Consider the following 24,112-nt stretch of genomic DNA (forward strand, 5'->3'; position numbering starts at 1 on the left):
AAAGCCAATCATGACCTTGATGTCAGGAATATTCCTCTTTGACAGGCCCTCACGTTATGACATTAAGTTCCCTAGAGAAAATCGTAATACATTATTTGGCCAAGCAACAAACAGAAATTGCATAGTCTCAATATGTAAATGCTATCTGTTGGTTTTCAACTTTCAGAGTTAACCAAAGCACAGAAGCCACGACTGTGGTTGCAAGACAGAACGGAATGGAAAATCACCTGGACAAGGTGAAAGTAACTTGGAGCTGACAAAAGGTGGAGTGTGGAAGGGAGTGGGGTAAGGAATGAGTCCTCAAAGGGCTCAGAGCTCCATTGTAGGAAACTGGCTGAAAGTTGACAGAACACAAAGTGAAGGTGCAAGTTACAATTTAAAGGTACAGTTGACCAAGAGGAGTAGAAGTAGTAATGGAACACTGAGAGAAGGCAGCGGGTAGAGAAGAAGCAGTGCAACGGAGCTAAATCCCCATTTTCAAACAATAGATGCTGTAAAAATATGATAAAGAAAGAAACATAGATGTAAGTGTATTATTTAGAGTTTGGCAGTCACTTCCAGAAAAAACAAAAACAGAACCAGGTAGAAAAAATCACCTCTGGTGAGCGGCCCGGGGAAAGGATGGTTTTTCAACTTGAGTTTTTTTGCGTGTGACTTACTTTGCTTCCGTAGGCACATATGACAAGCGAGAGAAGGAGCAGAAACTTAGCCAGGAGGAAGAGCAGGAAAACTCCATTTTTAAAAAGGTAAGAGTGTTTGCCAAATGCTTAAGAATTGGTTAAGAAGCCAGAGTTTCGCTTCTACCTCAGTCAAGGATAGGTATGTGAGCGGAGAACAGAAGGAATCCTGAAGAAGGAATCACAAGGCCTGAGTCCCAGCCGTGGCTCTGCTCCTAGCACTGTGACCAGAAGCAAGTTATTTGAGCCCCCCACCATCCTGGGCCTCAGTTTCCCACATCTGTAAAATGGAAAGGTTAGACTGAATCATCCTGAATGCTGCCTGCTCACAGGGCCCATGTAACTGGGTTTGCATCCAAATCCTGAAAAGAGAACCAAATAATTATGAAAGTAGCACTTCACATGTTGGTAGTTGGGTTTTGTTTGGTTTTTGTTTTCAAGATTTGAGTGTAAATGCAGTGATACGCCCTACTAGTTTACCATTCCTGCCCCCCCCGCCCCAAACCCCACTCCAGATCTGTCAACCCCTCAGGCCCTATAGGATTCAGGGCTTGCATGTTCTGGAAGTCACAGCCAGTGACCAGTCAAGCCATCCAAAGAATTTAGCAGGTTAAAGGCCCACTTCAATATCTGAAAAGTCCCCCAGAGGGCACACGAAGATGGTGGCAAAATCCCACAGCTAAACCCACTAGCTCCATATCACTAACACTGAGGGTTCCTGAGTCCAGAGGGAAGTGTAGTTTAGAGAATGAAGGTCCTTGGAGTCAGGGATCTTGTCAGAGCCGAATGAACTCTGACGTGTCCAACAGTAAATTAAGATCTAAAAAAAAAAATTGAAAGCAATATAAATGAAACCACACATACACGTCCCCTACCCGCCCAAAAACGTTCAGTCACTGAAGTGGTTTCTTCCTGGTTCTTGTCTCTTTCTTTAGTAGATTCTGACCTTTATAAACATTGCTCCAAGTCAAAAGAAGAAGCCAGTGGGAAGAAGAGAAGGCCTGAGGTGTACCTGAGGTTGGCAAGGAATCTGGGACAGTTATGTAATCAGAAGCCACCCTTTGGAAATGCTGGGGAAACTAAAAGACCCTTGAGTCATCAACTTCTTTATCTAGCTCTCCTAGCTGTGAAGCCACTGACCACCTCCACCTCTGCCACAAACACACACAGCCACCCACTACCTTCCCCCAGCAGGTGTATGTGTGGGCTCCACGTCCCAGTGACATGCTGAGTGAACATCCTCTGGTACTGCTTTCTCACCACCACCAACATGGCTAAGGATCACTGAGCTTGCGCTCAACTCAAGCAAATGACTACATGAAGGGACAAACACCCTAAGACATGGAGTTGGTTGGTCCACATTTCTCCCTTTGTAGGTTTGTAGTGACTGAAAGAACAAACACATATGAAGAGAACCTTCAGAGTTAAACTCCCTCTGGAAAAACCTTATCTTCCTTTCTTGGGATTGGCCCCAGTGAAACACACCACGGTAACCTGTCAGATATGAAAGGGAAGACTTGTTGAAGAAGGATTATGGAAAAAGGAACTAGCATTTGTTGAACACTTACTATTTACTATATTTCAAAAGACAGATACGTGCCTACGTGCCCGGCACTGGGCTTATAAGTAATGATTGCTGACATTCACGGAGCACCTTCCAAGCCCTGGGCTACGTGTGATAGCCTATTTAGTTCTCACAAGAGCTCTCTGATGCAGGTGCTGTCATGACTGCCACTTTCCAGGTGAGAGGTTAGTAACTTGCCCAAAGTCACAGAGCTAACAAGGGACAGAGACAAGACTCAAGCCCAGCCCGTCAGACTCTACTTGTCCAGCCCAGTGGGAGTATGAAATGACCTTGCCTTTGAGGAGCTCATGCTTCAGCAGAGGAGCTACTTCAGCACACTCTCTGGCACGTAGTAGGCACTCAATAAATGACTCTGTTTGAACCCAATGGCACCTTTATGAAGTGGGTAAGACGACTGCTATTTTATAATAAAGGATTGTGTGCAGAGATATCACCCAGCAGTTAAGAGACAGAGCCAGGGCTTCCCTGGTGGCGCAGTGGTTCAGAGTCTGCCTGCCAATGCAGGGGACACGGGTTCGAGCCCTGGTCTGGGAAGATCCCTCATGCCGCAGAGCAACTGGGCCTGTGAGCCACAACTACTGAGCCTGCGCGTCTGGAGCCTGTGCTCCACAACAGGAGAGGCCGCGATAGTGAGAGGCCCGCGCACCGCGATGAAGAGTGGCCCCCACTTGCCACAACTAGAGAAAGCCCTCGCACAGAAACGAAGACCCAACACAGCCAAAAATAAATAATAAATAAATTAAAAAAAAAAAAAAAAAAAAGAGACAGAGCCAGGACCAAGACCCAAAACCATCTAGTTCTTTCGTGCTCTCTGCTCTCAGAGAGAGGCGTGATGAAGACTTCACACCCTAGCATACAAGGAACATTTGGTTCATATTTTCACTGGTGTCATATTTTGGAAGCTGCCAGCAGTCACATTATCCTGCCAAGTCAGCCCCAAATGCTCCAGTGTGCGTACAGCTTCCTGGAGCTGGGGGGTGGGGCAGGGGACCCAAAACAAACAGATCAACCAAAAACAACAACAAGGAAACTGGGGGTGGAACCATCAAAAGGAACAAAGGGGGAGGGGGAGAGGGTCTGCACTGAAGGTTCCTTTGGAGCCACATGTGTTCAGGGGCATCTTGCATGGTTCCCTCAAGGAAAGGCACTCTGGCTGCTCTAAGGGCTTCCTGGGGGGAGGGGTGGGGAAGGAGCAGAACCAAGTAATTAGGAAAGTAACACATCACACATTGTTGGGTTTTTGTCTGGTTTTGTTTGTTGAGGTTGTTTTGCAACTGCCATGAACAGACCTTGGATATTCGGAGCAAAGCAGCAAACATTTCCTCCTCACCCCATCAAGTATATTCAGAGAATATTAGCTCCTGAGGCCCACTTTCATTCTTAAGTAAAACTTGGTTCCAAAGATTCTTATTTTCTTCTTCCACTTGACTTTGCTGCTGAGGTGCACAAAGTAATTTCCTCTTTCTGCAAGCCTAGTCTACAGATATACAGAGGCTGCCCGAAGAGAGAATCCATTTGCAAGATAAGTGGCTCTAGGATCATCTGCTCTGAAGGAGGCCTGGCTCCATCACAGAGAGTTTGTGTATAAACTTTCTTTCTTAACTTTTAAGATTAGGAAGCAACCCTTGACGGTGAGGGCCTCACAAGGAAGAGTCATGGCCCCATTCTGCTGAGATTTTGGGGTGGCAGAGTTCTCTCCAAAATTCCTTCCTTCAAATTCTTCACTAATTAGATTTTCTCTGGCATCAAAGGGAGTGAAACAAGCTCAGGAAACAGGGCCAATAGCTTCAGGTGCTGAGAAGTAAGCCAGCAGGAGAGGATTTCTCACTGTGTTACGCTAATCCATGAACACAGTGGCGGGCCTAAATGAGCATCAAGGCAGGCTTCTTTCTCTCATTTTTTCTTAAGGTACAGTTTCCCCTCTGATGGAGAGATGCCAGGGGAAGAATGTCTCCCCTGAAGTCTCTTGGTTGAAAGGGACAAAGGTTGACCAGTTCAGTTTCGCTTTGTTTCTTCACCACAGTGCAAAGCTAGATACCAGCCCTCTTCATTAATAACGTGTCCACCGTTATTCTTTTCCTAGGAAAACTGGCAAACTAGCTCTCTCAGGGGAGCCTGTGCTGACAGAGGAGAGAAATTACAGCCTGGGACACCTTCCCATGGGGTGGAGGAGACATCTTTGTTTGCAAAGGATGCTTCTGGTCAGATCATTGCCAAGACTTTTTTCTTCTCCCCAGATTCCAACTTCATAATCACTTAATATTTCCCCATAGATTGATTCAGGCACATGGCAAGAAGAATCCCACAAGCTAGCGTGGGCACTATCAAAACCTTGACTTCATTTCATGGCATCGTTATACAAATATAAAATAACGCTGATTAACCGGGGGAGGGAGCAACAGGGGAAAAAGAACCTTCTGAATTTTGTACAGAGACCAAATTATTCCAAGTTCCAAAACTAAATTTTCCATAACAAAATTATTCACATTTAACTTTCTAATCACCTAGCACTGCTGTCTTCCATGTGCTGCTAAATATGACCTCTGACTTCTCTCAGGCACTGCCAATACCATGCCCCCGTCTCAGGCAACCCTGCTGCGTCTGGGTATCTAGGGCTGGGTCAAGCTGCAGAGGGAGAAGCTGATGGCAGGAGAAGCATGTGTCCCAAAGGGTCATTATCATCTTAAGTTAATTACTGTTTTATATCATTGCTCATTAGGATGGGAGGCACGATGGATAATGACTGAGGAGGTGAGGGGTAAGTGGGCCAGGGAACAAGTTAATGGCTTAGAGCCTATGTTGGCTGCCCCCTCCTCTACTGTTTGGCGGTGTGACCTTAACACATACAGGTGCCCAATAAATACTTCTGGTATGAATGAATGACTAAACCTCTCTCAGCCCAGATTCCTTGTCTGTAAAATGGAGATAATTGTTGGGAGACAACTCTCCATAAGTCTCTTGCCATTATGTATGTCTTAGAAGCAGAGGCACTGATGGTTGGTACTTTTCCAACATGTTTGTAGAGCAAACAGTAAGACAGATGTAGTGTGTCCATCTGGAGCACAGGGCAGGTTTGCTTACCGTCCAGTATAATAAAGATAATGTCTGTTTCTGGAGCAAAGGTCAGGCAAAGTTTCTTACCACAGTATTAAAAGAGATGGATCTCTAAGCTTGGGGTCAGCTCCTCAGCCATAACATAAACCCACACAGGCCAGTGCACATCACCCTGGTGGGACCTGGGGGCCAAGGGAAACTGATGCAAAGATGAAAGTGATGCTGCTTGCTGGCTGTCAATAGTAACTTTATTTCTGACCCAGGAGTTTCATAACTTTTTCCAGCATCCATGAAACTGGCAGGCTTGTTTGCTAGCTTGCAAGTAGGGTAAAATCCCAGATCTTCACAGCGCTTGACAATAACAGTCTCTACCTCATAGAGCTGTTGTGAGGATTAAAGGCAATGAGCAGATAATGAGCTCTGTAGTGTCTGGTCCAAAGTAGGTATTCAATTAAAATTAGCTTCTCTGCTATCGATGTAATGAATGATCTTTTAATATGTACATAATCAAACAGCATAATATTATATATGCATTCACTCTATTCAATAAGAGAATGTAATAGAAAATGTAAGTGATCTTAACCACATGGAGAGACTTAGTTATAACTCAAGATAAACTTTGATATTGAGTCAACATGACAGTGATTAATATGGCTTCAATCATATACTATACAACTTAATGGTTAAAACTCATAAAGGGCTAGATTTACATTCTAGCTCTCCCACAAACTATAAGACCTTGGGTAAATAATGTAAAGGAGTTTTACCTTCCAAAATGTAGAAACTTAAAGTATCTACTCTTTACCAAATAATATGAGGATTAAACAAGATAGTAATTTGTAAGATGTCTAACATAGCACGTGGCACATGATCAACACTGACTAAAGGCTGAGTATCTATTATTTTATTCAAAGAATAATAACATCAAGAAAAGAGATGTGATTCTATTTGTGGAGCTATTTGTGTTTTCTAAAGTATTTTCATATGAGCTCTTTTAATCCTCTCAGTAATTCTGGGAGGTAGACAAGACAAAGATGGCCCGACTTTACATATGGGAAAACTGAAGCGAAGGGAGGTAAAGTGACTTTCCCAAGATCAAAGATCTAGCAGATGGCAGGCATTTTAATTTTTTAGACTTTCTTTCAATGTGCACAGCCACCAGAGATTATCAAAAGGTAAAGATCTCTCTATACTTTTGAGGAACAGAGCTCACACTTTACCAGGAGTTGAAGAATGCATTTGGCCCAGCTTAACAGCTTTATGGGCTTAGAGCTTTCAACCAAATGCAAACTTTTGGTGTGTGTGCGTTTAGGTTTTGCCAAGAGTAGATGGCTTTCTATTTTTAAAAAGGAAAGGGAAAGAACACTAGAAGATATTTAAATCAAGCTCTAAAGTCTTCTTGAACATCAAATAAACTCGTAGAATACAACATTTTGATGAGTTAAGTATAAATGAATCAAAAACATATGGACGAAATTTCCCTTGAAATACACAAAGGTCTGAAAATTACGAGGGAAAATGCATTGATAAAATATGTTTGGGATTTTATTGTAACCAAAACATTTACAAAACCATTACACATCCAGATTCACCCAACCTCACTGTGTTCTTCTTAATGGCCCAGGCCAGCCTCCTTAGACCTCCCCAATAACAGGCTGCCAAATATTTCCTCTCTTGCCAAAAAATCACTGGACTCCAAACCACCCCACAGCAAGTTTTGGATCCTGTCTTGTGTGCGGTTGATGAAACACCTTCAGCCCAAATGGTGTGAATTCCAATTCTCCTGTATTTTGAATTATCAGCCTTGATGAAATGGCTCTGTGCACCCATCATATTGAAAGCCTTATTATACCAATTTCCGCCTAAACGGTTTTATAAGTGGCTATTAAATTAAGCTTCCAACCTGTAATCCTAAAGCTAGTAAACCATCAGGTTACTCTCCAGGCTTGTAAAATTAGCTAAAGATGAATTTAAAAGCCAGGGCAGGGGCTGGCACAGAGGAATAGGACTACAGTATATCATGCAACTATGGGCACCACTGCAGTGGCTTCTAGCAAGCTGGCAATAAGCATGTGATATTAACTGAAGCCCTTAATTTAAGGAAATGAGATCAACCAACTAGTAATTAACAAATTATTCTTAAACAGACTTTGCTTAAAAATTAAGTCGAACTACCATTTTTCTATAACTCGTCAGGAAAACGCTGACTGGTACTTAAAGTAAACACAACTTAAGCAGATGGTGAGCTCTCACAGAGCACCAAACCTATACTTAAATAAATCAATGTTGTCAGACTCTAGTGCTACATGGCTACTCAGCAGAATTCATGGGCATCTTTGCAGGATTTGGAAATGATTTACTGTCACGTGAAGATGACAGCTGAAAGCTCTACGTTTTCCTGCTGGAATGTTCTACACCCCTGAGACAGGTAAAGTCTACTGGAAGGAAGTGTTTTTCAACTGATATCCCAGAAATATGTCATAGAAGGAAAGAGGATCTGACCCATCTGAGTACAGACAAGTGCTTCCGTGTTTGTTCATTCACTCATTCATTCTCTCATTGAAGAAATAAATCTACTAAGTGTTTACCTGGTGGCAGGCAAGTTGCCAGGCCCTGGGCCCAAAAAAAACTGAATGATACTCAAATTACTCACAAATCACAAAGGCACAGAAAGACCAAAATAATAATGCAACTTGCTGAATTCTATTACTAGACTGCTTTAGAAAGCACTTTGGGAATCCTAAGAATGAAAGAGGTTACTCCATTTGAGGGATTTAGGAACACCTTCAACTTTGTACGTGCATCTTAGAGGAGGGGCAGTATGGCATGGGGGTTGAGAGTATAGGTCCAGAAATGATGGGCTGTACAGGTTCAAATCCTGGCTCCACCACTTATTGGCTATGTGACTTTGGGAAGTTTACTTAACCTCTCTGGGCCAGGTTCCTCCTCTGCAAAATGATACTGATAATGGCAACCACCTCACTGTAAAGATTAAATGAGTGCCTGGTACATAATAAGTGCTGTTATCTTAGCCAGATTATTATAGGAACTTATTCAACAAAGATTGAGCAGAAAAAATATTACAGTTAGCAGAACAGCATGTGTAAAGGCAATGGTTAATGAAAGGTCGGGTAGTTGCAAGTATGATGAAAAATTCAGTGTAGCAGGTTCATAATGTATGTGTGGAGATGAATCAGGTATAGATTAGGGTCATATTGTCAATGACTTTATACACAAAGCCAAAGAGGTTAGATTTTATTCCCATGGGCAGTTGAGACCCAACAGGGGTTTGATAGAGTTGGCTTTGGTGTTCCAGATCATTCTGCCTGCAATGTGGGGCCTGGGCTAAAGGGTTGTGTGCGTATGGTCCACATGTGATATGGAGACAAAGCATCATATAAAGAGTCTGGTTTTGTTTGTTTGTTTGTTTTTATCACAAGTAGAACTGTCTGTGGTCAAGGGTGACAAAGGAGACATTGCTCTCTTTGGTTGCTTACCAAGGAAAACTGTGGGACACACCCAAAGTACAGCTATTCCCACATACTTACCCTACCCTCTTTTGGGGGTATCTAAATTTGCTTCTTCCCTCACCCCACAACATGTCAGACCTGGATTTCAAAACTTGCTGTTGGGAGTACATTGGCAACATGTCAGTTTTATTAGTTTTAATGGTGTTCACAAATCACAGAGCGTTAGAAGTAGAAGGGAATTTATGGCAATTGCTAAATCCAATTGCTCCCCACTTGGGGGTCTCTGGATTCCTAAGCAGTCTGTGAAAGTAATAACAGAGTTCAGTTCACTTTTCAGTATTTCCAAAAGCTTAACATATATTTAAACATTTAATGATTCACAAAAAAAGCTCTCACAAGCCAAGTAAAATGTCAGCTTTACTTCTGGCTGGAAACTTTTTGATTCAGTGTGGTAACATCAGTCAGCTCATGATTATCACAGTTTCTGATTTACAATTATGAACGCCTTCAGCTTTAAAGAAAACAAATTAATTAATACTTACCGAGTAGAAAAAAATCTTTCAAATATAAAAGTAAGAAAAAACAAAGAGGGCCTTTATGGTGTAAAGCTGGGAATCAGTGATCTCTAGTCTACCCTCAGCTGCCCTCTCCCAACACCCCCTTAAACAATAACTTGCTGATTGAGTCCACACCCTCTTTCCCATCCCACCTCCTGCCCACTTTTAGAGTGCAAAACATACTCTTTAGTGTGACTGTCTATTGGAGGTGAAAATACAAATCAACATGTTGGGGGCTATCGAAACGTTAAAGGAAACCCTGAACTTCAGCTCTCAGGAAATGAATGAGTTAAGCAATATCTACTCTTGGATGAAATTCTATTATATAACAGTAAATGTGTCTCTAGATAGTAAGGGCTTTAGGCAGGATTCTTGTGCTTTGTCTCTTGCACACTCTACCCAGTAAACACTTAAGGCACTGTATAAATGATGCATCACCATGCATCCCAACCACAAATGGCTCCTGAATAAAAGCCTTTTTGGATAACTGGGAAATATCACACAGGGATGAATGCCAGTGTTTGTAAATGCACTCTGAGCCTGAAAGTTACCAGATTCTAATCTCACAAATGTCTATATTCTCTTTTCTGTTCCAGAACAGATTTAGGACTATAATTCCAAAAACAATCATACAAAGAATACTGCGCATGTTAATCATCGAGTGACTGCATTTAAGAAGTGGGATGATATTACACTGCTTATAGTTAACAGGATTGTATCTTTAAACACAACTATTAATATTATGACTACTAATAACAGCACTTGCAATTCCATTTAGTTAGGTTATAGTACCAACTGCACCTTAAGTTTCACGTTGTTACATGAAGTAAGCTGTGCTTTTATTGTACTTCTTGAAATCAATGACCACTTAAAATTAGGATTCTGTAGGGACTCAGTAAAATATTTGGTGACAGAACTAGAAAGCATTTTGTATTGGTGGAAGGTGATGGAAGGAAGACCTATGGATTGAAGACTTCAGTGGTATTTTCGTCATACAGATAGCTTTCTCTGAAGAAGATGGAATGGTGGTCTCTCTTGGCAAGCTTTACAGACCTTTCCTTGTGCTCCCAACACTGTATACAGTATGAGGAAAGGAAGCACCCAAGACAGAGAGTGAATGCTGGCTTTGCCACTTATTAGCTACATGATCTTGGGTAAACTTTTCAGTCTCTCTGAACTTCAGTTTCCTCATCAGAATAGAGATAATAATACCTACTAAATAAAACAATGTAAGTAAAGTATTTAACACAGTGCCTAGCATATAGTAGGCATTAATCAAATTAATTGATTAATCACAAACAGTAGTAAGAAGTCTTTAGCCATGCCCCTAAGAATCCTTTCAACTGATCATGCAAGCGGCACCTTTTGAGTAAGAGCTGAGACCTCTGAGGGATGCTGTCACTGAATCAGTGACATCAGACAAAATCATGACTGAATTGCACCAAACCAAAGACCTTCTGACACTTGCTGTCCTTCTAAAAGTGGGGGAAAGACAATTAGGGCCAGTTCATCATTTGCTCTAACATAACCTTTGAATAACCTCACCAGCGTAGTATGAAATTACACTCAGGGACTTTCATATAGCAGAATAAATGCAGCCTGTTCTCCCAGATTCCATCAGCTTGGTAACATATCCTTAAATCTCACAGTCAAATGCTGCAAAAGGCTAGGCTGGTCCCATTTATCAGAGGCAATGATTAGTTCAAGGAGAATCTGAGAGAATCCCAGAGTCTTTCTTCTACTTTGGAACCTAATCCTAAAATTCAACATTTGATTATTTCCTAGAAGAAACCTGCAATGGAAACTCCACTGGGTAGGGAAAAATGATAATTGCACCTAAGCACAGGCAAATAATTGGCTATCAGGAGTCTCAGACTCTGTACTTGGCATATTTAAGATAATATAATTCAAGTCTGAAGGGGAACTGAATGGTTTTCAATTTTGCTACCCCTCCAGAAATCCATCTTCTTCAGATGTTCTTGCTACCCGCAACCAAGGGAATAATACATAGATGAGTAATAAACTGGTGCTGTTCTGTGCCCACTCCCCAGGCCACAGAAAGAACAAAAACAAAACAAAAAACCACCCTCTGCTGTTCTCTAGCAAACACACAGGGAAGCTAAACACAAGCCGACAGATTGTTTGTAGTGGGGCTGAGGTCTCAGATATGTTTCAGAAACATCAGAAAACATGGGTGACGAAAGGCCATATGCGCAAATGCACACACAACGGACACAGGCTACAAAATAAGACCTCTGCAGCTTGAGAGGCAAGGGCACGAAGCATTGATTTTCACTGGAGAGGGCATATCAGGTTACAGGAATGCACACATTTAATTTTTATGAGACTGAAGGCTCACAGAAACAACAAAAAAATTCCCACTTTGCGACACACTAATGTAGCCAGTAAGGGCAACTTTAAAATAAAACAAAGGGAAAGGCTTAATTGTGTTATCAAAAGGCCTTTGAAAATAAACTGTAATGCCACAAGCCACTCAGACATGTTCTGTGACACTTTTAGTCTCCTGGCAAGAGAAATGCTGGACCCAGGTCACATCCGCAAATCCTCTTTTTTATATAAATAAGTATAGATGGGATTACTCACCCCTTTCTGCTTTCTCTAAAGAATAGTTTTCGTTTTCTAGGCAAATCAAAGACTCACCAATCTTCCAGCTCTCAGCCCCAACCCAAGAAGAGAAAGTAAGCAAGGCAGAAATGTGGTTTCATACCAGAGCATCTTCTTCCAGCCAAATGTAATTTACAGCGGAGTGTCTAGTTCATCTGTCACACGAGAATTACATACCCTCGCCATTTACCCTGAAAATAAATATGCGCTCCTCATTCAGGTAAATGAGATCGTTTCAGAAACAAACTGACTCCCCCACTGAAACTTGCCTTCTGCAAAGAAAATAAATGTTTGAGATGTTTCTCCTGATGAAGACGATGCCACTGACACTTAAATTTAAGAGGCTCGTTGTATGGCCCTTGTTCATATGAAGGCCAGACCACGAGAAGCTAGAGGCCACGAGAGCCGGAAACATCTGATAATAACTATGCTAAATCAACTCTTAGCTCTTATCAGCATGCAAAATCTCCCAGGCAAAAATGGAGGGGAAGAGGTCAAAACACACATCTCCACTGACAATCATACATCTGGAAAAAAAACAACCTTACAAAATGACACTGAATTTTTACTAGCCCACACAAAGCTCTTAACCATCGAGTTCCTTTCACTTGAACTTCACAACAGCCTTGTAAATTAGAGAAGGTATCATTTTCCCATTTAGAGACTGGGAAACTGAGGCGGCATGCAGTTACCTAAGTGTCCAAAAACTCACAGCTGGTTATAGGTTGAGTCAGGATGAAAAAAGCCAGGTGGCCTAAGTGATAATTCCAGCATTCATTCAATCCCTCTGCTTTTAGAGGAATTACAACACATGGTCTCTACTCTTAAGGTGCACATGACCTAATTAGAAAAATAAGACGCTCACACACTAAATCAAACAATGCCATTGAAGAAAAATCACCAATGCTATGCATAAACCCTTTTCACTCTTTTCAACTCAGAGCCATATTAATTTTCTGAATTTATGGAATTAACAAAAAGGTTCTTAATCAGTCAACACACATTTTCGAACTTAAAACCGCACAGTAAAAGTCAGGGCCACTGGTCAGAACATGTCCCATTTGTTAAATTATTTACGCCCACATGACTCTCCTATTGAATATCTAGGTAAACTATAATAGTCTTAGGTATAATTATTTACCAGTGACCAGATTTTATGGTTCACCTTGAAGGAAAAAGAAGTTAACGTGGTTTAAAAACCAACAGTCTCAAATATTTAGCTATTTTTATTAGTGAGTTACAATGATCTGTGGAGATATAAAACTTTATAATTTAAAAAATTTTCAACTTTATAATTTTTTTGGCATTCCCTCTTCTTGGAACTTCAAAATTTCTAAATATTTTCAACAGACTTTCAAATTTCTACATTTTAAAGAATTCACTTAGCATGGGGTAAAATAAACATAAGGAAGCCAAGAAACTATTAATACTAGGCAACAAAGTCTCCACAAACAACTGAATCTGGGTGTTGAATTTGGGGCATTTGATTGAAATTCCATAGAAGGAATGAAGAATTAATGATCTAATAGTTGTAATAATTAGTCATTATATTTTCAGAGGCTCTAAGAAGAATTAATTAGAGCATACCTTTGAGGTATTATTATCTCCATTATAAAACGAGGAGCGGAGATGGAGCCGGGATGAACCAGTTGCCTCTGGCCACAGGCAGAAAAAGCAGCGAGCGGGCTGTCGGATACCTGAAATTCCTGAGCCCCACGGCCTCCTAACTAAGCCTGCTCACTCTGAGCTGGCATCAGGAAGTTCATTCTTTACATGACATAAACAAGTAGCCATCTTTTTTCTTTCGTTGACTATTCCTCTCTCTAGAGCTACTGACTCCCTTCAGTTCTCCCATGTGATTCTTTTCAGATTTGGTTTCCTTGGCAAGCTGCCACCTAAAAGTGTAGTTGAATAAAGTGAGATAAGTAGAAGTCTGGATCTTGAAAAAAATTTTATTACAGGAGAAGGAAAAGGGAAACAGGCAGAAAAATATAAGGAAGATTCATGTAACTGAACCAATAGCAAGAAGTGACATTATTCTAAAAGTAAACTGTGTTTATATATTTACAGGCTCAGATATAAACCACTATATCAGGAACTAAGAACCACAAAAAATATATTTAAACCTTTTTATATGATAGAAGTCTATGGTTATATTTATGCCTCTCAATTTTTAAGATAAAGAGTGCATACCCTTGCCATATTAAAAAATGTAAATTTCAATAAGCGAAACATTAATACTCTAAAAGAAAAATGGGGACTTTCCCGGCGGTCCAGTCATTAGGACTTTGCCTTCCAATGCAGGGGGTGAGGGTTCGATCCCTGGTCGGGGAGCTAAGATCCCACATGCCTCACAGCCCGAAAACCAAAACATAAAACAGAAGCAATATTGTAACAAATTCAATAAAGACGTTAAAAATGGTCCACATCAAAAAAAAACTTTATAAAATGGCCAAATGGCATAGACAGACATGAACAGACAATTGACAAACTGCCAGTAAATAAATGGATATAACGTTCAACGTCCCTTTTAATCAAATAAAAGCAAATTAAAACAATTTTGACCTAACAAATTGGCAAATATCTCTCTTTTAGTGACTACCTAAATCCTGGTTAGAGGTCAAGTTTGATAGGCACTCGGCATAGCCTTGGTGATGATGAGGCAATTGGTACAGGCTGTTTGAAAGCAATTTAATAAAATGTATCAAAATCCATTTGTTAGATTAATTTCTTTGGAAAAATGAGAGATGTAGATGAAGAGTTATGTGAAAGAAGGGTCATCAAAAATTATGCATTACCAAGGAAAAATTCAAAATGGACTAAGCATCTAATAATAAGCAGAATGGCTTAAGTAAATTATGACAAACAGAAGATTACACAGTCATTAAAATCATATTTTCAAAAAATACATCATGAACTTGTGGAAATGATCACAAAATAATGTTAAACAGAAAACAAATCCAAACACAAAACTGCAAATACTCTATGAATTATAGCTACACGATATGGATGGATAGACATAGATTATATGAAGGATATACATCAAAATCACCAACAGTGATTATCTTTGGTTAGAATTTTCTTCTTTACATGTTTCTGTATTTTCTGAGTTTTTTTCTTAAATCAGAAAACAGTACATTTATCTCTAAAATTAAAAAAAAAAAAAAAAAAAAGCCAAGTAAGAGAATCCTTGAACTTCAGATTTAACTGACACTTTTTCACCACTTTTGTTCAAGCCAGCTAAAATTCATCTTGACTCAGAAAGGTACACACCAGCAAGTAGATTTTAGCATTAGGATTGGCTGATTTCCAGTGTTAAAACTTTGGAACTTTCCTTTCCTAGTTACCCCTGCAGGAAAAAGAGATGCCCTATTGTTCCTCTTCGGGGTATTTTTCTCACAAGGTCAGCTTCAGAGGGAATTTGGAGGAAAGAGAATTTACCAAGACCACTATTTTAAATGGTGTGCTCTAATTTTACAAGCCCAGATGACACTGCCAAGCTGCCTCAGTGCCTGCCGGCTTAGAAAAGAGCTCCAGGACTACATACAGGCACCAGCCATAAATGACACAACCGAAAAATGATTGCGGCTTGTTTGAGAAAATATGCACAGAACATGCCAAAAAGACTCCTACACTGGATGTTTTTCTGAATGAATTTCTTGTAAGTCCTGTCACGTGAAACTAATGTAATACTAGGAATCCCTATGATACGAGGACCTCATTCCAAATGCATCTACCACATTGCTTTTGCCATTGGCTGGTCGAAATATACAACACTTCACCTCTGTGTTAAATGAAATGCCTAATTCAAACATCCTATTATAAAGTTTCAGTGCTTCTTTTATCTTTGCCCAAGCATGGCTTTAGTTAATAGATTTCAGAATCTTTCTTTGAAAAACAGCTCAATGCAATAACAAATGCAATTAGAATCACATACACAGAAAAAATTATTGCTGCTTTCAGTCACCCCAAAACCTGCAATGGCTCTCCACTGCATTTAGATTGAAATCTAAACTCCTAACCTGGCTTAATACACCTCACCTCCAGCGTCATCTTGTAGCATTTAATCCCTTGCCCACTACACTCTGGACATACTGGTCTTTTTTGCTTTTTCTCAACCCTGGCAAACTCATTCCCATAGCACTAGGTCTCCTCTGTATCTTAAGAGAATATTCTTTCCTATAACCTCCAAATGATTAGACCAGCTTGTTTTCAGGTCGGGGTTAAAAGTAATCAAGTGAACAATGGAAACAACCTAAATATCCATCAACAGATGAATGGATAAAGAAGATGTGGTATATATATATACAATGGACTACTATTCAGCCATAAAAAAAAAAGAATGAAATAGTGCCATTTGCAGGTACATGGATGGACCTAGAGACTATCATACTATGTGAAGTAAGTCAGACTGAGAAAGACAAATATTATATGATATCACTTATATGTGGACTCTAAAGTATGACATGAATGAACTTAACTACAAAACAGAAACAGACTCACAGACATAGAGAACAGACTTGTGGTTGCCAAGTAGGAGGGAGAGTGGGGGAGGGATGGATTGGGAGTCTGGGACTAGCAGATACAAACTATTTTTATAGCATGGATAAACAGCAAGGTCCTACTGTACAGCACAGGGAGCAATATTCAATATCCTGTGATAAACCATAATGGAAAAAAATATGAAAAAGAATGTATATATGTGTAACTGCATCACTTTGCTGTCCAGCAGAAATTAACACATTGTAAATGAACTGTACTTCAATAAAATTAATTTTTTTTAAAAAGTAATCAAGTGAACACGTGACTTAACAATCCTGTGAAATGGCAAATTAAAATTAACATATTTTTAATTTGGTATTCTTGCTTAGGAAAGACTGACCTTTGTTTACCTCCAATATTTAGAAGGTACCTTTCAAATGCTTTCCTGAAAAATACAGAGGTTATAAATGTCCAAGCATGAGCCAAAGGCAGAAACAAAAGAATGAACCAGGATTCTTTATTGGCCACAATTCAAAATCTAGAAGTTTCCAACATCAACCTCCCTTGTCTGTCCTAATTATTGTGTCTTAAGGAAGTGATGGTGCTTATTTCCCTTATTTCTTTCATTTCAAAAAGTGTAACATTATTAATGCCATAACTACAGCATCAACTCATAGCATTATTTACAAGTACTGCTATATCGGACAGTCTTTGAGATGTCTCCTAATTATCCCAATCTTATGGTACACATGTGTGTAATCTCCTCCCCTGAATACCGGCTGGGCCTACTGACTTGTTTCTAACAAATAGAATATGGCAAATGCAGGAATTCCCTGGAGGTCCAGTGGTTAGGAATCAGTGCTTTCACTGCCAGGGGCCTGGGTTCAATCCCTGCTCGGGGAACTAAGGTCCCACAAGCTGCATGGCACAGCCAAAAATAAATAAATAAATAAACATTAAAAAAAAGAGGGGCTTCCGTGGTGGCGCAGTGGTTGAGAATCTGCCTGCCAATGCAGGGGACACGGGTTCGAGCCCTGGTCTGGGAGGATCCCACATGCCGCGGAGCGGCTGGGCCCGTGAGCCACAATTGCTGACCCTGCGCGTCTGGAGCCTGTGTTCCACAACGAGAGGCCATGATGGTGAGAGGCCCGCGCACTGCGATGAAGAGTGGCCCCCGCTTGCCACAACTAGAGAAGGCCCTTGCACAGAAATGAAGACCCAACACAGCCATAAATAAAATAAATCAATAAATAAATAAAAATTAAAAAAAAAAAAAAGAATATGGCAAATTTAATGGGATATTGTGTCTGAAGTTAAACTACCAAAAGGACTGTGATTTCCATCTCTCACTTTCTCCCTCTTAGAACCTTGCTTACTCTTACCCTGCCAACAGCCATACAAAAAAGCTTGCATGTGGAACTTGAGGCCTACAACAGCCACGTGAGTTTAGAAGTAGATCCTCCCTTAGTTGAGGCTCAGGATGACTGCAGCCCTGGCCAACATCTTGATTACAGCCTTGTGAGACCCTGAGCCAGAAGACCCAGCTAAGCCACAGCCAGATTCCTGACCCACAGAAACTCTGACTTAATAAATATATGTTGGGAGGGGCTAATTTGGTACACAGCAATAGCTAACTAATACAACTCTTTACAATCCAAACTATATACTTGGCATTTTCTTTTCTTACCATTAGGATTGTAATGAAAGGAAGTTTAGCTCCCCAAATTATAAGGATAAAATCAGGTTGCATGGGGATATAGGATATTCAGAACTAGAAATAATTAATCAGGATTTATTCTCAAAGGGAATAACAACTATATTTGGTACATCAATCATAATAGCCACTCATAACATATATAGCATTTTAAAATCCAGCTGGTGTTTTCACATTCAGGGGCATTTACTACTCTTGAAAAGTTTATGAAGTAGGTATGATTATGATCTCTACCTTACAGATAAGGAGACTGAGACTCAGTAGATTTTATGACTTCCACGAAGGCAAGGACCTTCTCTAGCTTGTTCACCACTCTTCCCCAATGTCTAGCACTCAACATATATTTATTGAGTGGGTCTCTCCCACAACAATGTTCTCTATAAAGACGGTGACTTTTTTCATGAAGTTCTCCAATTGACATATATCAATCAATCAATCTACCAATCAGTTTCTACATATACCTGTGTCACACACCAGTATCGACTCAAGGAACCAGTATCTGTGTTTCCCAAACAACACAGCCTCCTCTGAAAGCTCACTCTAGCTTTAAAGACAGTAAAGAGAGAAATCTCTAATTTAATCCTGTTTTTCATACAGTTCGACAACACCAAAAACAGAGACTCAAAGCAAACAACCCTTTCTCGATAAATCAGACCTCTTCCCTCACATATCATTTCCTATAATCTTCCAGGATGAGGCTGGAGACAACGGACCTTTCCAAGAGCCACCAAAGAAGGTCATCAGCCAACCCAGACCCCCATCATCCCCCCACAACACTCCCACCCCTCCCCCACCATGCCTGGCCTCTGTCCCCTGATAAACATGGTGAGTAGGAAGTGATAGGTCTTGTCAAAGGTCATGATAAAATAATCTCAGGCGATGCCAGATAGAGGATTCCATAGAAATGCAACAAAACTGCTGACAAGGAAACAGGAGGTGGGGGGATTTTGATTGGGAGGTTTATATAAGCCTTAAATTCCTTTTCTTTTCAAAGTTTCACAGTCAAGTGATCCATTTAGTCTTCAACCACAGTCCAGCCTCTACTCACTGTTACCTAATAAAAAAGTGTTTGTTCACAAGAAACACATGGAGCCATGAAATAATAAATTAGTCTACGTTTTAAGAAGATAAGAAAAGCATTAGGTACGATTACCCTTGGAACTATACTATATGATTATAAAACGGAGGAACTGCAACATATCACATATAAGGTAATAAATTAATATCAGTCATACACTCATTTAGCAAATATTGAAGAAGTATCTGCAATGTGCCAGCACTAGATGTTGGAAAAATGGTGATGAACCAATCATGCATGACCCCTGACATTTCAGAATTTAGATTCTAGTGGGACATATGTATTTTAAAGTTTTAAAAATTAAAAATCACTTAAAGGAATATACATTTGAAAACAGTAAATGAATGAAGGAAAAGTTCAGGGTAGCTTGAGAATTTAATAGGGGGACCGAATTTAGAGTAGGGAACCAGGGGAAAGTAGCAGTTATCCAGGCTTAATGGTCTAGGCAGAGGGCACAGCATATGCAAAGACCCTGCAGCTGACAAAGGCTTGGTGCTTTCAAGCACCTGAAATTCCACTGTGACTGGGGCTGTGTGTTGTGAGATGAGGCTGGCCTAGATGATGCCAAAGACTGTGATCTTGCCTCTGTAGCCCAAAACCCTTCCCTGAGTGGCAGCATCCCACTGTCTACTGGAAACCTCCTCACACATAACATGCCCAAAATCAAGTTCTTTGTCTTTCCCCCCAAACCTTCCACATCCCATCTCAGTTGATGGCAACTCTATCCTCCCAGTGTCTCAGGTCAAAAACCTTAGCACCCTCCCTGACTTCTTGCTTATCCCCACACTCAATCTGTCAGCAAATCATTTCAGCCTTTACCTTCAAAATTAGCCAAACTCCTTCTCAAAATCATCTAGTCCAAGCCGCCATGGTCTCTTCCTCCACACAGGTCTCCCCATTGCCCACCTACCCCCTATACAGTCTGTTCTTCAACCATAACAATGGAGGTCTTTAGAAGTGATGAATTCTCTTCTCAGAACTCTCCAATGGCTTCCTTTATTGCTGAGATTAATATCCAATGTTCATAGCATGGTCTGTAAGTCCCTACGTGATCTGGCCACCCACCTCCTTACTGTCGCCATCCCTGCTTTCACACCAGGGCCTTAGTATGAGCAGCTCCCTTTGCCCGAAATCTCTTTCTCCAGATCTCCGCAGGAATTGCTCCCTCACTTCAAAAGCTCTCTACTTGTAAGTCACCTTCTCAGAAAGGCATCCCCTGACTACTCCATCTGGAAAGATGAAAGAGCACACTGTATCCACTTACCTGGCTTCATCTTTCTTTTTGGCACTTAACTGCTGTATGATGCCTCTCTATTTGTATAGAGATGTTGTCTGTTGATGCACTGCCATACCCATAGAACCTGGGAGAGTTCTAGCAAAAGAGGGCAAAGGTACACATTTAATGATGTACTTTTTTGGGCTACCACATGGCTATCTCCAGATCACATAAAATTACAAACTCCTAGGAAACTGATTATGTCTAATATCTTACTAAGATCGAGGTTCTGGAGAAACAAGAGAAGGAGAGAGAAGACTGATCAGGAGGAGGGAGAAGAAGGGTAGGGTTTATGGTAGACAGGTCAGGGTCTGGGGGAGGAAGATAGCCCTGAGGTTCTGTGACAGGCACTGTGGTGGAACAGAATGTGCTAAGAGGAAGGGGGGCAGAAATAAAAGGAATAAAAAGAATGTGAGGGTGCCCAAGACAAACCTTGCCTCAGTCATAATCTTGCCTACGCTCAACTCTAAAGGAAGATTTTTCAACCAGCATAAGGGGAAGGAGATTAAGGTCTTCAGAGTACATATTTCTCTTGCCAAAAGATTGGTCATGTGTTTTTTATAATCATAAAAAAAAAAAAATCCACAGCAAACTTAAATGTCAAACAATAGGGGATGGTTAGGAAATTATGGTATAGCAACTCAATGGAATATGATGCATAATCATAGTTTTGAAAACTATGTAGCAACATGAAAAAAATGTCTGTGGTATAATTTTATGTGAAGGAAGCAGAATTTTAAAATGTGTCTATGTTCTGATTGAAACTATTTAAAAATTACGTTCATCTCTGGACAAATGAAAAAATCAGTGATTCCCTAGGGTTGTGAAAACCAGTGTGATTTACTCATCTCGCCCCATTTCTGGAGTTCTAAAATACTATTACAATAGTTTTTAAGCTATGGGAATGTCCATCAATACACTTAAAGAATCTCCCTAGGCTGGTCCTCCCAGGAACACTCGCCAGACATCAAACATGTCATGCTGGTAACAGGAAATTCACCACAAAGAACAATGTTTGAGTATCCTGATAATCAATTCACTCAGGGTTAATTAACCAGCGACTCTGTGTAAGGGACTATATGTTAGGTTCTGTGAGGGAAATCAAAACTGAGCAAAAGGCAATTCCTGCTGTGATGGAGCTGACGATCCAGGAGAAGGAATTTATGACAAACCCCAAAAGAACCACAATATAAGACTTTTTTAGTACCAAGAAAAATATTAACAAAGCACTAAGGAATTAATTAATTTTGCATTGTTTTTGGTTTGAGAGATCTGGAGATGAGTGTTTCCACAAGTGAGGGGTTAGGGGACAAGAACAGGGGTTCCTGGGAAGATGAAAGTCTGAACATGGCAGAGAGGCACTCAACACAAATAAGAGTTAATTATGGGTCTGGCTTGAATATGGCGTATACTCACCGGGATGGTGGCTGGCGTTAGCCTAGAGGTCTTAAAACAAATGCTTGTAAAGGCTCTTGAGCAAGGAAATGAGAAGTTCAGAGCCATAAAGTAGAAAAATTCATTTAGTAGCCAGAATGGAAAGAGTCTGAGCTCAGGGATCAAACAAAATGGTTCCAAACTCCAACTCCTCCATTTACTGGTTTTGTCACATTATCTGGTTTGTCAGTTAACCTCTGGGCCTCGCTTTCCTTATCTATAAAAAGGGTAACTCCAGCTCCTAGGTAGGCTTGTTAGGAAGGATGACATGGTAGATCAAAAGAGTAGGTTCTGTAAAGACTCAATATATCATTCTGTTCCCCTTAATTCTCAGTTCAGAGAAGGAACTGGTGGAGAAGAGAGACAGGGCAGAAGGGTAAAGATCACAGGACACAGTTCATGTGGGACCTAGAAGAATGGGCAGTGACATGTTCATGATGGCCAAGGGAAAAGGCAAAGTCAGCAACTGTCATGAAGGTTCAAGCTGGGAGCTCAGGGGATGATTTTGGCCCCCACTGAAATGGGTATGTCAGAAGGAGAAATGGTATGAGGATTAGATCATGTTTGAACAATCTGACAATTAAGGAACAGCAGCAGTCCATCTAGGAAAAAATGGCCAAGGTGAAGCTAGAAGTCAGGATTCATGGCCCAGGAGAAAGGCATGGGCTGGAGACACATGGCATACGCTGTAAGATTTTTAGTAGTTGACTGTTCCTATTACCAAGGTCTGTAATGCTCCTATCTACCTTTCTCCACAGCTCATCTTTATATATCCCAAATATGTAGAGAAATTGTTGGATCAAAATACCCTAGTTGGCATATAGTCTAACTTTAGCATCCTGTATTTTTCTCCATGATGTGTTATCTCTTTTTAACAGCTTATAGAGATACATAATTCACATATCGTACAATTCACCCACTTAAAGTTTACAATTCAATGGCCTTAGAATATTCACAGGTTTGTGCAACCATCACCACAATCAATTTTAGAACATTTTCATCATCTCGAGAAGAAAACAGGGCTTCCCTGGTGGCACAGTGGTTAAGAATCCACCTGCCAATGAAGGGGACACGGGTTCGAGCCCTGGTCTGGGAAGATCCCACATGCCGCAGAGCAACTAAGCCCATGCACCACAACTACTGAGCCTGCACTCTAGAGCCTGTGAGCCATAACTACTGAGTCCGTGAGCCACAACTACTGGCCCACGCACCACAACTACTGAAGCCCACGTGCCTAGAGCCCGTGCTCCGCAACAAGAGAAGCCACCGCAATGAGAAGCCCACGCACCTCAACGAAGAGTAGCCCCCATTCGCCGCAACTAGAGAAAGCCCATGCACAGCAACGAAGACCCAACGCAGCCAAAAATAAATAAACAAAATAAATAAATGGATAAAAAAGAAAAAGAAGAAAACACACTTCCCTCAGTAGTCACCCCCGAGTCCCCAGCCCCACCCTCAGCCCTGGGCAACCACTAATCTACCTTCTGTCTCCATAGATTTGGCAATTCTGGACCTTTCATATAAATGAGTCATACAATATGGAGTCCTTTGTGTCTGGTTTCTGTTTCTCAGCACAATGTTTTCAAGATTCATGCATGTTGTAGTACATAGCATTACTTCATTTCTTTTTATGACCAAATAATGTTCCAACATATAGATATACCACATTTTGTTTATCTACTCATCAGTTGATGGACTTTGGGTTATTTCCATGTTTTGGCTATTATGAATAACCCTGCTCTGAACATTTATGTACAAGTTTTTGTGTGGACATATGTTTTCATTTCTCTTGGGTATATACCAAGGAGTGGAATTGGTAGATCATAAGGTTTATGTTTAATTTTTTGAGGAATTGCCAGACTGCTTTTCAAAGTGACTCTACCATCTGACAATCCCACCAGCAATGTATGAGGGCTCCCAGTTCGCCACATCCTCATCAACACTTGCTATTGTCTGTCTTTTTTATTATAGTCATCCTAGTAGGTGTGAAGTGGTAATCTCACTGTGGTTTTGGTTTGCATTTCCCTTATAGCTAGTGATGTTGAACATCTTTTCATGTGCTTATTGGCCACTTGTATATCTTATTTGTAGAACTGTCTATTCAGATCCTTTGCCCATTTTTAAATTGGTTATTTGTCTTTTTATGATGATATGTTTTTA

General features: G+C 40.6%; 1 protein-coding gene across 7 annotated transcripts in view; it reads right to left on the reverse strand.

Moving 5' to 3' along the window:
* Positions 1-24,112, reverse strand: part of CREB5 (cAMP responsive element binding protein 5) — a 404,519-nt gene that overhangs the window by 367,392 nt on the left and 13,015 nt on the right. The window contains exon 1 of one of the 7 annotated variants that reach the window (XM_059933700.1): positions 12,005-12,015. The exons of 5 other annotated variants lie outside the window; for them this stretch is intronic. The gene's annotated coding sequence lies outside the window, so the exon portion shown is untranslated. Of the gene's footprint in view, positions 1-11,947; positions 12,016-24,112 lie in introns of those variants that run through there. One more of the 7 variants, XM_059933701.1, reaches the window with a different exon arrangement.

This window comes from Balaenoptera ricei, chromosome 9 (genome assembly GCF_028023285.1).
Source record: "Balaenoptera ricei isolate mBalRic1 chromosome 9, mBalRic1.hap2, whole genome shotgun sequence".
NCBI classification, from domain to species: Eukaryota; Metazoa; Chordata; class Mammalia; order Artiodactyla; family Balaenopteridae; genus Balaenoptera; species Balaenoptera ricei.